Raw genomic sequence first — 16,164 nt, 5'->3', positions numbered from 1 at the left:
TCTCATTTTCTCTTGTCGGGGTTCTTTTATTTGAATCAACCTTTTGCTTTTCTCAGGAATTTGATTTGAGCTCTTCATATGAAGCAAAGTCCATAACCATAATAAAAATTACCAGTTTGGCTGTTGATAAGATATTAAAAACCCATATCTTTTGAAGTGCTACTATCTAGCCTTACTTACCTGATAGGTTTCCTAGTGATAAAATAATTTTTAGTCAATAAATACATTTCTGTTAAATGGTTAAGCTTTAGCAGCAATGAATCATACACACTGTACTGTTCACTATTTTATTAGTGGGGAAAATTAGAATATTTATTGAAAAGCTCAGGAATTACACGATGTGTTGTCTCAAAACAGAATTTTGGTTTTCAAAGTGGTTTTCAAAAATTATATTATATTAGACTTATGTTATAACTTTTTAAAGAAAAAATTGAATCAAAACCATATATTTCCTTGTACTCCCCAACCTGACGTTACTTGTCCTGAGTGCCCTAATCATTGATCTTGGGGTATCTTAGGGCAGGTATGTCTCAGTTTCTCTTGTTGATGATGTTTCATTTTTTATGAAATTCAGTAACTCCCCACTTAACTTCCTCTCGCTTAACGTTGTTTCGATCTTATATCTTCGCTCAATTACAGAACATGCTCCATTTAAAGTTGTGCAATGCTTCACTATAATGTTGTTTTGCTTTGTCCACAGCTGGCAATCCCCCTATCAGCTCCCCTACACCCACCCCTCCAGTGCCTCCCATCCATTGGCAGACCCCATGGATCAGCGCCTTCCCCCACCTCCCCTGCCTCCTGCCTGGTGCAATCAGCTGGCTTGCAGTGTTCAGGAGGGAGGGAGGAGCAGTGAGTACTTGGCACACAGGCACTCCCTCCCTCCCCTGCCTCCTGAATGCCATAAACCAGCCGATTGCCATGGGCAGGAGGCAGGGGAGAGAGGGGGAGCCTGCATTTCATGTCCTCACTCCTCCCCCCTCCCTCCTGAATGCCGTAAGCCAGCTGATTTCAGCGGGCAGGAGGCACGGGAGGGAGGGGGAGGAGTGAGGACACAGCGTATGGAGTAAAGGGGGAATGGGTGGAGGTTTGGGGGAAGGAGTGGAGTGGGCGGGCCAAGGTTGAGCCCCCCCCCAGTGCTTGCAGAGTAGGGGAAGCTGCTGCTGCTGCTGCACAACATGCTTCTTCTAGCCTACAGCACCTTCAGCCTCCTTGTCTGCCTCATTGTCTCCAGTGCCAGTGGGCTGTGCCTGTGTGGGTAAGGCAGGGCACCTCCCAATATAGTACTGTACTGTATGGCAAAAAACAATTTCCCTGGAACCTAACTCTCCACCCCCATTTACATTAATTCTTATGAGGAAATTGGATTCGCTTAACATCATTTCACTTAAAGTCGCATTTTTCAGGAACGGAACTACAATGTTAAGTGAGGAGCTACTGTACTTAAATATTCTTTGGACCAGAGAGAGAGAGAGAGAGAGAGAGTCTATAACGTGGTAGTTAGGGCACTCACTTGGGGTGTGGGAGACTGAGGTTCTAGTCCCTCTGCTCCCCAATGCATATTATGTTAACAGCCTCAACAGGGGGAAGCTCTCCCCTAGAAAATCCCATACTCCAGTGGTTAGGGTTCTCTCCTGGGAAGTCCAAGTCCTGCCTCTATATCAGGCAGAGGCTGGAATTGAACTTGGATCTCCCTATATGCTGGGTCAACCACTGGTTGACCATATGATTTAGCCACTGGTCTAAAGAGGAGCAATTACTCCTCTGCATTGTTCTGTGTATGGCCTGATCCTGTAGGTGGCTTCTGATCATACCTACCAGACCAGTTCCTGCAGTTGAGAGAGATGTGTGAATGGTGGATCCTCCTGGGACTTTGATGTGAGCTAGGTGCTTTGGTGCCTAGATGGAGGCAGCTGTGCACATACTCACTGATAGGGTTACCATAATTCAGGTTCCCAAAAAGAGGAAACTGAAAGAGGGATAGAGGAGGGGAGAGCTGGAAGGTGGTGTACAGTTGGGGGATGCTATGGGGTCTGTGTGTACTGGGAGGGAGTACCTGGGCGATGTTAGAAATAGTATCTGAAGCCTCACTCTTGAGGTGGTGGGAACAGTGTTGCTCCCTGTCACAATGGCAGAGAGACTGATGCAGACCTTAGAGATAGTGCCAGCCCATCAGTCAGCACCTCCTGGTAGGGCTCTCACGCTACCCAGGGCTGGGAGTCTGGGCATGGGTAGACAGGAGCCAATAGCTGCGAGGGACCAATCAGATGCCAGGGAGGGACTAATCAGGGCTCTTTCTGAGCTGCAATGTCTGCTCTGCAAAAAACAAAACAAAAAACGGACATTGTGTCTGATTTGAACAATCCACCCGGACAAAGGGCGGAGGATCAAAAAAGAGGCAATGTCTGGGAGAACCTGGACATATGGTAACCTTAGTCACTGATGCATTTTTAGGCACCTAGGGGACTTTTTAGGCACCTAGGGGACTACAGAGTTAAGCAGCTGCTAAGTGGGGGGTTTGGACCTGTTTGGATTTAGACCCCTAAAGTGACAGTCAAATGCCTAAATTCCTATTGGAATTCAGCCCTGAGTTATCCTCATTCCACTGTTTTCATAGAACTCGCCTTTGCCAAGATGCCTACAAAGCACTCCATGGCAGCTAGTCAAGTCATGTACTTTTAACCTTGCTTATTAGCCAAATCATAATAATTTCACATTACCTTGTGTCTTCCCCATCTGTCTGTATTCTTCACCCAGGATGGCAGGGGAGGGGGAGAAAAGGGAGGGTCACCATCTACTTAAACTGTAGGCTCTTTGGGGCAAGGACTCTCTTTTCAGTGGGTGTGTACACTGCCTGGCTCAATAGAACACTGCTTGCTGATTGGGGCTTTTCAGTGCTACCACAATACTACTACTACTACTAATAAAAGACCCCCAAGTCTCTCTATATATGTATCTTACTAAACTGAGTAACCCTGATAATTAAATGATGGCTATTTCCCCCCATATACTGAGAGAAAGTTTAGAGGTGGACCAAAGAGACTGGATTTTAGTTTTGCAGAACTTCATCTGTTAGTGTTTGCAAAGCCAACATGGGTTTGGTTCTAGGTTTAAATTTTTCTGTATCACCTAAATTTATCTTACTCTAACATATTTTTTTATTAAGAATTATTATAACAGGAGATCTGTCTTGGCCTTACCTCGACCTTTACTCAGTGTACAGTGTATTAGGTTTATTTGGATTACTGGAGTGAATGCAGCTACAGTTGCAAGTTTAGCCTTGAGACAGAAGGGGTTCTGAGTAAAGATTAATAAGAATTAATATCCTAAAACCTAGTCTCATTAATTTAAACAGCCATTTTTGCTATTTTTATGTGAGATGCAAGAGATAGATATGGATGTACAATTACACAGCATAAATACAACATTTACGATGCCATGTGTGATTCTCAGTCATTTCTTATTGTAAGTAGAAGGATAAATGGTTGCATCAGGTATCGTTGTGTGGCAATTATTAATAAATGATGATAGTATGTATAATACAGGATTTTTAATTTCAAGATAATGCCGTACATGCGTCAATATGTGGTGAGGATATGGCCTTTTAAAACACAGTCTTTTAAGATAGATCTAAGATAAAAGAGCAAGTGGCTAGAGCCGATGTCTGTCAATCAATTCCTTGCTGATTTTCCTTTGAAAAGGAAATAGGATAGCAAGTATATAGAATGTGGAACAAATTACTGGAAGCATAGAGATAAATCAATTATTCACCATTTATTATAAAATAGCTCAATTTATAAACTTAAGGTATAATAAATTCCTTTACTCTAAATATTATAGACAATTTTATTTTTGCCATTCTCGGTTTCTACTGTTAACACAACTCGGGGGATATTTTTGTTTAGAAAATTTAGTAGAGAAAATAATTCAATTCCATTTTAGATGACTTCCTGCTCCCCAGATTTCGCTCTTCTGCAAAATTCCACCAGGATAGTGGATATTTTTAACATCAAATCACGAGAACGTTTGAAAAAAGCCAGTTTTGTGTGAAGTGTGTTGCTTGTGCAGTTCTGATCAGACACTGTATTTGTCTTTTGTTGGGCGATATTAGTTAAAGTGGAGAAAGGGTCTTTATCCAGATCAGCTGGCTGCTGAAAAGCATCTATGTACACCTCTACCCCACTATAACACAGTGATGGGGAGCCAAAAATCCCTACCACTTTATAGCTGAAACCCTGTTATATCGAGGTGGGGTGGCCGGGCTCCGGCCACTGAGGGGAGCCCAAGGCCCTTTAAATCGCCAGTGGAGCCCCACTGCCACAGCCACAGAGTAGTGGTGGCAGGGCTCCTGTTGTGATTGAAAGAGCTCCGGGCTCCCCACAGCAGCCGGAGCCCCGCTGCTATCCACGATATACGCGAACCCATGTTATATCGGGTCGTGCTATAGCAGGGTAAAGGTGTACTTCTAATTTGTTACAGGAATAAAACAAATCATTCTTACTTCTTGGAGAGCTTCCATGCAAGTCCTAGTGTAGGGGGCATGCCAGCAGGGGCATTGCTGGGAGCAGGAGCCAGAGGGGCCTGTTGGTAGAGGGTTAGCAGTGTGCAGTGTGGTAGAGATCCCAGGCTGCACTGCAGTCTATAGAGCAGCCTCAGGAGTCTGCTGTAAATTAGGCCATTGGGGCTGTTTAATTGCCTCTGTTATGCTGGGGTCCTCTCCAGCCCCCAGAGCAGCCCTAGATCATAAGGGTACAAAGGCTGCTTAAAGACACCATAGTCTCCTACTGTCCCCTGGGTACAAGTTCTACAATGCATCTACATTTGAGCTAGAGTTATAATTTCCATCTCAGGTAGATGTAAAGGTGCTAGCTTTGACTGTGCTTGTGTGCTAAAAATAGAAGTGCAGCCATATTGGAGTGGACAGTTAGCCTTGTGAGTAAGTACCTAGAGTCTTGGGTGGGACTGTACGTGGGACAGCTATGTTTCCCACACCACCCTGGGTATGCTTCGATTTTTAGTGTGCTAGCTGGAGCAAAGCTAGTAGTGTACATATGTCTACCAGCTCGGGTGTAGATGTACACTGAGAGATGCAGCACAAAAGCTCACTTCTGGGCTCCAAGTGTAACTCCATCACTGGCTCACTGCATTGACTTCAAAAGGACCGCTCAGAAGCTTAAAGCACTTAAATGCTTACCTGTTAAGGGCCAGAGGGTGGATGCATAGTCTTAAAGTGAAGGATGAAAAAATCCCTAATGTGAGACACTTTAGTGCTGCTGCAGGATTCATTCCTTTGGCACAAATAGTTTGTTATCTCAGGTCCATGATTCTTTGTCTGATCTAAATAATTCTTAACTCTGAACATGAGGGGACACCAAATGTGTAGGTAACGCTGGTACTTGGAAGATGAAATGACAAATGACTAACTGTGACCTTGGGAGAATCAGTTAATCCTTTGTGTTCCTCAGTTTCCCCATCTCTTTTGAGGCTTAGCTAATGTTTATAAAGTGCTTTGAGTCCTTGAGTTTAAAGCAGTATTTCCAAGTAATGACCCTTGCTGTTATGTAACCCAAGCAACTCAATGAAGAGGGAAGAAAATGAAAGGAAAGAAGTAAGCCAAAAGGAAAAGAGTGGTGAAATTGAACAATCATTTACTGGATTTCATTTAAACCATATCACTTTTCTATAGGCCTTATTGAATCAGCTTGACTATTCCTCTCAAGGATAGATCGGTTTTAAAAGAATTGTGGACTTGTTTCGTTTCACGTTTTGAGAAGCCTTTTAAATCATAGTCTCTGTTTTCTACAGATGTCTAGAAATTCTAGTCTAGATGCTTTCAGCACTGATTTCTCAGTGTTCATCTGAAATTCGTGGTAGCACACAAGTGAACAATAGGCAACGACATAGAAGTGAGCAACTTTGCAACTCTTCGGTGCAGGTTTTGTTATTCCTTGGGATGTTGGATAGACAGCAAAACCAATCAGATAAGCATGGGGATGGTGCCTGAATATGTGAAAAGAAAACAATACTGGGACATGAAAGCAAGAAATAAACTGTAAAGGGATCTTAGGAGACTTAATTGAACTTTTTCCTCAAAGAATTTCTTTGATTTATGATCAAATAAGAAAATGTCAAACAATGGCACAGTAAAAAGGGCAGGTGATTGTCAATGTGGAAATTATATTTGCATTTGCAGTGAGCTCTCCCAGTAAGTTATTAAAGTTCTGATGAGTGGTGTTTCCAGAAAGAGCTTTGTGTGGAAATAAGACTTTTGTTAAAAGTATGTGTTAAGCACTTCCTCTTTTCATGTGATCCATGCCTCAGTGGATGTCATAATATTTAAATGGGTTGCTTGTTCAGAGTGTGTGAAACAGGGGTGGTGACTTATATGGGCCCATGGTGCCTGGGCTCCAGCAATACTGAGGGCTCGGGGGCCCAGTTCCACCAAAGTTTGGGGATGAGTTTCTCCTCCAGCCCTGCCTGCCACCCCTGCGCGCCTCCCCCGGGCTCCAGAGAATCCCTGCCTCTGGCTGCTCTGCACAGTGTGCTGCCAGGGGCAGGAGGGGGGAGAGGGGTGGAAGAAGGGGCCTCTCCCAGAGCTCACTGCTGCCGGTGGGGAGAGGGCTGGAGGGAGTCCTCCTCTCTGGCCCCAGCTCTGGGGCAACCTGCCTGCATCCCGAACTCCTCATCCCCAACCCCATCCCACCCCAGAGCCAGCACCCCCAGCCAGAGCCCTCATCCACCCTACACCCCAACCCTCTGCCCCAGCCCTGAGCCCCTTCCTGCACCCTGAACCCCTCATCCCTGGCCCCACCCCACAGACCTCACCCCTGCGCACCAAAACTCTGCCTGAGCCACTCCCATATGCAAACCCCTCATCAGCAGCCCCACCCCAGAGCCCTCACATTTGTGTGTTATTTAAAAAAAAAATCATCTTACAAGGCAGGTGGCAGGGGGCGAGACTTGGACCCATTCTGGGCACCATCAAAAATTATACAAATCTGCTACCTCTCGTTCTTAAGACAAGGGCAAAAGGCATGAGTGAGTTTCCATGCTGAGGACTAAACTGCTGGATGAAAAACAGTAAGGATGGTGTTCGATACAGACTCTCAGCACTGCTCTCATGTCTTCAATAGATCTTTGTCAGGCACAAGATCACACAGTCCCCACAGTAATAATAAAGACAGCATGCCTCTTTTTGTGCACTCCTCCCTCTTTGAAGAATTATGTTTAGGAGCCAAGACTTTTGACTGGTTTGACAAATGTTTATTAGTGCTTATCCAGGACAAATAGTCATTCTGAACATACTTAGAGCACTGCAAAAATACTTTTAAAAATCACAAAGGTGCATTCAGTTCCCATCAAGTGAGGATAGCCAATTTATCCTGTTGCATGATTGCACTCACTAAGTGAGAGCCAAAGGATATTTTGGATAAAACGTCTTCTGGCCAATACAAATACATAACCCACAGGTCTTGTTAAACAGCCTAATTTAAAGAAAAATGTCACCTAATTTTGTTTTTGAATAACTGATGGTCGCTGGACTCTAGACAAAAGGCCTGATTGTCCTTCTCACTTATATCAGTAAAAGAAAGGAGAAACCCCGCTGATATCCATGGACTCTACGGTGATTTAAAAATATTATAGCTGATAAGATAAACAGGACCTAAGAGCTTATGTGCACACAATGCTGGATAGCCTCAATATTGCTATCCTTTTGCCTTCCTTTTCTATGTAGTCACAAGGTTTCACAGTTACGTTTTCTTTTGTCTAAAACATCAAAATATATTCTAGAAATTTTTGAAGGAATGAGGGAAAAGTTGCCTTCAAAGATGCAAATAAAATAACTGAGTTTGAATACACTGTAAGCATTTCTGTTGTGCTTAAAACAGCTTGAGCCAAGAGAAATCCCTGATTAACATTTCTGCTGAGGGTCATTTCAGAATGAAAATATGTTAGCCAAACCAGGTTACATGAGAACAACTAAACTTAAAAGAGAAAAGACAGATGGACTTTAGAAATAGAAAGGAATTGTCTATAATCTCTCAAACAAATTTTGAGTGCAATTCATTTACAAACTTGGATACTGATGCCAGGGTGAGCTTTCTAACTTTTTGTGTTCACAAAAGGACCTTTTTCACAGCATGCAATTCATACAGAGCTAAGAAATTTTGCATAATGCAAGTGACACTTCTTGATCCATTTTCCTCTTCTTTCCCTTTCTTGCAAATTGCAGATGTTACATCTGTAGCAGTTTCCATAGAAACAGTCAATTTTGGACTGGTATAAGGGGAGGAGGTGGAGTAGCTTGAAAATGATTGACCAGGAAATGGATTTAAAACGAATAATTATTCAACATTTTAATGCTGCTAAAAAAAAGTCATGGCCTGAGATTTGGCATCTTGATTAAGTGAAGTTTTCCACTGTGAAGATTCTGGTGAAGGAGCTGGGTACTAAATTTTAACACTAAAGGATCCTGGCATTTCTATAGCTGTTTTTCTTTCCCTCAAGAAGTAAATTTCCCACAGCACAATCACATGCTTGAATTACCTGTGTAAGCACAGCTGAAGTGAATGGGGCATTGATAATTAATAATAAAGTATTCAACATTTTCAAGACAATAAAGATGGATGAGACTTTAAGATGATCTTTAACAAAGCAGGACTATTTGGACCCAATCAGTGTTTCAGTCATCAACAGCAGTGCTTTAAAGGAGGAAGTATACCTATTCAGCTCAAGCTAAAAAGAAGATTGGCAACATTGTAAAACTTTACAAAATGCTAGAGAAGGTAGAGGACTGTTTCACAGTGTCTTCCAGTGCTGCTTGTATAAGCTTTCCCAAAAGAGTGAATACCCACTAAAAATAACTATAGCAAACAATTTCAAAAGAAAAAAAAACAATAGAGGAAGAGGCAAGGACTTGATGGCTTAGCAGCTAAAGCTCTGAACCTTTCACCTTCAGAGCCATGCTGAATGTCCAACTTGAAGTTCTCAGGGAAAGTATTTTCTGCTTGCAAATGGAAAGACCTTACCACACATAATTGGAAGTGATTTAAGATAAAGAGTTTTATGTGAGCATGACCCTTTTAACCTGCACATTTTGTCATGGGGCTTTTTATTGCTGGAGACATTTACTCCAGGCAACAATTTGTCTTTGGTAGCAGTGACATTTTTTCTCACACTGACATTTCATTAGATTAAATATTTAACTTTTCTATAATTAAATTATTACACATGAGCTCTGCTGTGAAGATAATCTAATGAATCATTAAATAAATTTATTATAATATATTTATGTATATAATAGACAAAATATTCAAGAGCAGCAAGATGCTTATATGATCAAACTGATGTGGAACAAACATCACAAGCAAACTAAACACAGGAAACAAGCTATGTGGTAATAACACTAGCCACTAGAATCAGTGAAGACAGATCCCTGTCATGTGACTAAAGTATTTGCCTTTAGAGCCCTGGGGCAAGTCATGTGACTGAGGCTAGGAAATAGATTTTCAGGTTCTTGCCAGCACTTCAGTTTATCAGGTCCCAATTACATGCAGGATGAAATGGCAGTTTCTGAAATTACCCCACCGGTGTATTCTATCACAGTTGGGTTTATAGTATCATATTCTATACTTAAGAATACTTAGCTTCTGTTTGCACCATATCTGAACTGTGGATATAGGGTTTCAGTTACTAAACCAGTGCTTTAATCTTCACTAGAACAAACAGTCCCCTAAACACAAGATTTAAAAAGTTATAAAACAAAAAGCTACAGATTACAGCTTGAAAAGGTGTATAGGCCTTAACCTGATATGACCTAACTAAAATTCTTCAGAACAACTAGGTTGAGGAGAAAAATAAAATAATATGAAAAGTTTATTTTGAGCAGAAAGAGAGATCTAAAAGGTTTTAATAATTAGGAGAATGGGGGAAAGAGAAATACCAAAAATGCTCATAACTCTTTTTCACCAGCAAGTCTAATGTGGTTAAGTGCTTCAATTCATATGCAGCTTGGCAAACACATGAGCACAAATCAGTGCAGGGGAAAAAATATGCTTGGAAATCCCTAGAGACTGACTTCACATTGCTAATTTACAACCACATGCTGCATCTGTCACTTTTACAAATCAATGAGAGTGCCTACCCTTTAACAGCACAGGGTCACTAGTAAAGGTTGCTAGTGTCAGCCATACAGACAAGACCTTTCAGGATGTCAAAAAAGAACCTTGGTGACGCACATTAACACCCACACGCTCCTTTATGTCACTTCCAATTTACTTTATCTTAAATTGTCAGCTAGCAAAACTCACTCCCATATTAATAACTAGAGGTTTGCATCCAAGCCAGGAAAAATAAACCCTGCTGATAGCTCCATGAAGCAGCTGGCTTGCAATAAGGAAAGCCAAAAGGGAAAAATACAGCTCTCAGTCTTAGTGGAGATTCTGCAACATCAAGAGAAACAGAGATGATGTAACTTGCAGATGGCATATGTATAGCAGACAGAAAAGCCTTTATAGTCTGTTACTTTCAGTAGATGCTGTTCAGTAAGAAAATGATTCAGTCCATTTACAGAGTTAGACTACAAAAGAAGATATTCAAAACCAAAGAATTTGGCCCAAAGCTTCCTCCCCTGTCCCCTTTCCAATTTGGAATTCCAGCCAGCCTATATGATTGCAGATTTCAAAGTATGGAAGTGCAGGAGACTCTCTCTTCTTATCAGTTACTTAACGTGAGAGAAACCTGTTACTTTGGAGCAAAGCTTCCTATTATCCTTCAAAACTGGAATCATATTGTATCTCCAACTCTCTGCTGCTAGCACTACTTTTTGAATACTTCAGATTTTATATAAACCCTTAATATATGTAGAACAAACCCTCTATAACTAAGGAACTTTATAACTAAGTTATACTCAGTTTTACATATAAATACATGTTGGCATGGGGAAAAGACTGGAATAGAGAGAGGCCTTTCCATGAAACACTGAGAAAAAATGAAACACACTTCTGTAGTGATAGTGCTGCAACATATTGACTCATTCGCTACGGAATACAAATGTTTGTGTTAGATCCTGGTTCTAATCTTGTAGTGCTACTGAATTCATTGGGAGATTTGCCTGGGAAATGACGACAGGACTGGGTTCCATGTCACTTAAGTTATACAAATTTAATAGCAACATATCTCAAGTCTGATGGAGGGAATGTTTAAAAGAAGTGGATTGTAATCACATCTGGCAGAGATGCCCCAAAATAATGCTGTTATGGAAATGATTTATAAAATTACTATGGAAGTTCTCTCTGTGGATATGTTGCTGAGTTCAGTAGGCTGGGGCAGTTTGTCTTCCTGAGCTGATAGCAGAGTAGGAAAAAACTTGTACGGATTCTCTAGCTGACAGCCATAAAAAAAAACCACTTTAGCTGCTCTCTGTAGAATATGTTATGCCTCATCACTATTGTCAAGGTATTATTCCCACTTTGAACTTTAGCGTCCAGAAAGTGGGGACCTGTATGTACCCTTGTAAGCTTAATTCCTAGCTTAGATCTGATAGCGCTGCCACCAACCAAAAATATAGTGTTTTGGTACACTTCCTGTCCCCCAAATCTCTTTCTTGGAGGACCCAAGACCCAAACCCCTTGGGTCTTAAAACAAGGGAAAATAAATCATTCCCCCTCCTTTCCCTCTCCCAGACTTTCCCTGAGAGATCACTGTGATCCAAACTCCTTGAATCTTAAAACAGAGAGGAATTAACCTTTCCCCCCTTTCTGTCCCCCCACCACTCCCTGGTGAGTTCAGACCCAATCCCCTTGGGTCTTACACAAGAAAAAAAATAATCAGATTCTTAAAAAAGAAAGCTTTTAATTAAAGAAAGAAAAAGTAAAAATTATCTCTATAAAACCAAGATGGAAAATGTTTACAGGGTCTTTAGCTACACATAGACTAGAGGGACTCCCTCCACCCTATCCTAAGTTACAAGTTACAGCAAACAGAGGTAAAATATCCTTCCAGTAAAATACACATTTGCAAATAAAGAAAACAAACAAAAGACTAATCCGCCTTCTAGCTAGTACTTACTATTTTGAACATGAGAGACTGTTTCAGAAAGATTGGAGAAAGCTGGTTGCACGTCTGGTCCCTCTTAGCCCCAAGAGCGAACAAAGAACAACACAAACAGCACAAACAAAGACTTCCCTCCACCAAGATTTGAAAGTATCTTGTCCCCGATTGGTCCTTTGGTCAGGTGTCAGCCAGTTCACTGAGCTTGTTAACCCTTTACAGGTAAAAGAGACATTTACCCTTAATTATCTGTTTATGACAACTATAGAAGTGGTTTGCAAGGGTATGCGTTGTTGTAGTAATGAAGAAATGTATGGCTGTGAAGAACAATTACATTACCACTGTCTATCATGTGGATTCTTTTCCAGACTTTGCTGGAGAGATCACAAGAGACTATATTTCTTCATTCCATCTTTTCTTTATAAGATACTGTTATCTTCAATGGTTTAAATTCTAGTCTGAGTTTCAGTTGTGTAAATCAGCAGAGCTATGCCAGAATTGTATCCGTTTTATAAAGCAGAGGTTTTGGCCAATGAATAGTTACAGAATACAACATATACATTTGGGGATCTGTTCTGGTCCCTGCACCATTGACTTATAAACTACTTCAGTGGCATATAGGAAGCATAAGGGGGCCACAATGAATCTAAGGATAATTATTTCAACACAGAAGCCTCAGAGGGTCAATGTGCATGGTCCTAAGCTGTTCTCCTCAGGCTGAGGTAGAGGGAATGCAAGGGGCAGGGCTGGGGAGATGTCCATAATGCTCAGCAGTACAGCTTAATCAATAGGCAGCTATTGTAGGAGGTTAGAGTTAGAGAAGCCTCCTGGACTGCTCTAAATTAAACTGGAGCCCATATTGGTCCCTATGGCATCCCAGAAGCAGTGTTTGTTCAAAAGTTGATCTAAAAGCTACTCTTCCCCACTCCATTCCGACTATATCTTCTGTGCTGTTCTTTTGAGGAATGCAGCACAGAATCATTCCCTGTATAGTGCAGTATAGTATGTTAATAACTTTCATTTCGTATGTTTCATCTATCTATTATTATTATAGTGTTCATTTGTTTTATATAGTAGTGTGGTAGGTGCTATGATGTGCTAAGGCATTTCATACAAATCTTTAGCCCTGCCTTGCGGAGCTTGCAGTGTAAGAAGACAAGCAATCAAATGCAATTTTATTTGCAACTATCCTCCTGCATCTCTACCCATCCATTTTCTGATGATGATTATTATTTTTACTCATTTAGGACAAATTTTCCCACCCTTACTCATGTCCTCCTGACTTCAGTTGGAATATTTTCACAGTAAGGTCCTACTCAACGTGGATAAAGGTGACAGAATCTGTCCTTATAATACAAACTGTTCTTTCTCTTTTGTGTGTTAACTAATACTTTTTGCAATAAAAATAAATGAGGACATTTTCTCCCACACGTAATCTATACATCATCTCAACTTACATTAAGCTACATCCAGTATGTTAGGAAACAAATACTAATGGTAAGAAGTTCAATATTCGGTTATGTTCAAGCGGCACTCAATGCAAATTGAGGGTGGGTATGCAATATAGGTTTAAGCTCTTGCATCTTTCTTATCTTGCAGAATTTATGTGCAGGATCACCCCTTTGCACCATGGTAGAACATCCTAAAGGTTGCTCTAACTTTGTTTGCTGGCCTAATGGATCCCAGGGTTCAAAACTATAGCTGTGAATTGGTATGACATCGGAATATTTGGCCACATCTCTTGTACTCCATCAATTCCCCATTTTCGCTCTGATACCAGAAGGAGGGAGGCAACAATAAGAACCTCAACATCAGTACAGTTTCCTTCTTGCAATGAGATAACCTTTCCAGAGCTGGACGTCCCAGGTTTGCACCACACAGAAGACTCAGGTTCAGAGAAGCAAGCATATGAAGTGCCCCTTCAGGTTAATATCTGCAAATATGCTGTCTTCAGTAACAATTCCCTTTGAATTAACTTTGTTAGCTCCAAGACTTTAAGGCAATTCTGGCTTTTGTATTTTGGTCACAGATTTCTTTTAATTCAGCACCTAACAAAAAAGGGACATGATCTGTATTTCTTAGATCTCTTGCCTAGAGAGAATAGTACTTTATTGTTTTAGAACAGCAAGAACTGGGCCTGTCTTTTTACTTAATTCAAAGAGCTCCACGGGTTCTCCCTGTACCCCCTCCCCACCTTCTCTCTCTAGTTTTTGATGTTCTCTAGAGAATATAAGCGGGTGAATAATATCATGTTTTTATCTGGGCATCACCCCCGCTCAGCATGATCCCACAGAAGAAAATGGAAAGATTAATCCACACTGGTCAAGGAGCTAAAGGCTGAACTTGATCCATAATTAAACAATACTTTCACATGGCTGAGCAAAGAGCAAGCAGCTATCGCTACTCTCTGATGTTCTTTTAGAAGTCTCATCTCCATTTGAAAGCTTGGTTAGAAGCCGTTTCCCCCCGCTAGCTTCTTTGGCAAATATTTTAAATAATGCCCCAGCTATAAAAAATAGTTTTCTTCCTTTACATGTCTTGGACTCTTTCATACAGTATTATAGCATAAATATAGTGAGAATACTCTTAATTAAAACTACCAAAGATACTGCATTAATGAAAAGGCAAATCCTGGATTCAGGGCTGGATTGTCCTCCCCTCATCTCCACTGTGAAGCCCCAAGGGAGGGGGGTGAAGAAAAGTAAATGTGAATTAGGAATTCTCCAATATCATTCATTGAGACTGAGGTTGGGTTGGCTGGTTCTCCTAGAACAGGCCATAGGGCTCACCCAGAAACCATGATGATCTCTAGGGATCTGTGGAATTCCAGGACCATCATTGTAGAGGCTTCTTACTTCCGCCACAGCTGTGCCCTCTAGATCCAAATTCCTAGCCCTAATGTCTAGCTGCTCAGCTCCATTAGAGCTATGTTAGCAAGAATCACCATATGACTTCCCCCAGGATTCACCGTAACATGAGATTCCTACTACAGAGGTGACTCTGAGAAGATCATACAACCTCAGGCTTTTCTGATAAGTTCTGTGGGGCCAGCGGGGGATTTTGTATGCCCTGGCCCTTTCTTATGCTAGAAAAGGTTTGTCAATCTTCCTAGTGTAGATGCATCTGATACCAGCTGCCTCTCCTCCCCACCCCACCCCCACCCAAAAAAACAGCTTTTGCCAGAATAGCTTATACTCTTTTGGTGAGCACAATAAGCTATACCAGAAGAGGCATTTTTATGCCAGTATAAATGCATCTACCTTTGGGCTTTTACCAGTATAAAAACATTAACCAAAACAAAAATAAAAATCATTCACTGACATTGCTATACCAGCAAAAGTTTCTAGTGTAGAGCTGGATTTAAGCAGTCATATGGCCTCCATTACTGTGTGACTCACACATTATATGAGTGCCTCACAGTCCTCAGTATATTTGTCCTCACAACACCACTGTGAAGTAGGAAAGTCCATTTCCTGCCTGCTCTCCAGCTGGATCACCGTACTCCCAGACCATGCTCAGCAAAACGTGGGCAAGTCTGTGGGATTGACAATGTTGGAGGGAAGCTAGCCCCCCTTAGACGTACGTGTGTGTGTGTGTGTGTGTGTGTGTGTGTGTGTGTGTGTGTGTGTGTGTGTGTGTGTGTGTGTGTGTGTGTGTGTGTGTGTGTGTGTGTGTGTAAATCCATTGATCGGGCACCCAATCTACCCCAGTCTTTACCCATTTATCATCCAAACAAGTCCATCTCAAATCAATGACAGTTTTTGCTAGAGTAAAATCTAAGTAAAGTCTTTTGGATTTGGTCTATAAATAGTTCACGTGCTGTGTAGCTCTAGCTCATTGCGTAGCATACCAGATAGCAGTTAAATCATCATTTCTCTGAACGTTTTGTTTAATTATGTTCCTTTATACTATGTGTAATATTGATGGGGGAGTATTAAAAATATAGAGATGTGTAATTCTGGTAATTATGATTTTGTACCATCTTGCTCTTGAATATTTCCTTCGGAGGTATGTGAATCAATGAAAAAATATGAGGTAGAAAAAGCTGTGGGCATGAACAAACACTTCATTTTTTAATAATCCCCACAGATATTCAGTGCTACTGATGTATTA

Source organism: Gopherus flavomarginatus, chromosome 3 (genome assembly GCF_025201925.1).
Source record: "Gopherus flavomarginatus isolate rGopFla2 chromosome 3, rGopFla2.mat.asm, whole genome shotgun sequence".
NCBI lineage: Eukaryota > Metazoa > Chordata > Testudines > Testudinidae > Gopherus > Gopherus flavomarginatus.
The sequence above is the reverse complement of the archived record's forward strand: the minus strand, read 5'-3'. Positions refer to the sequence as shown.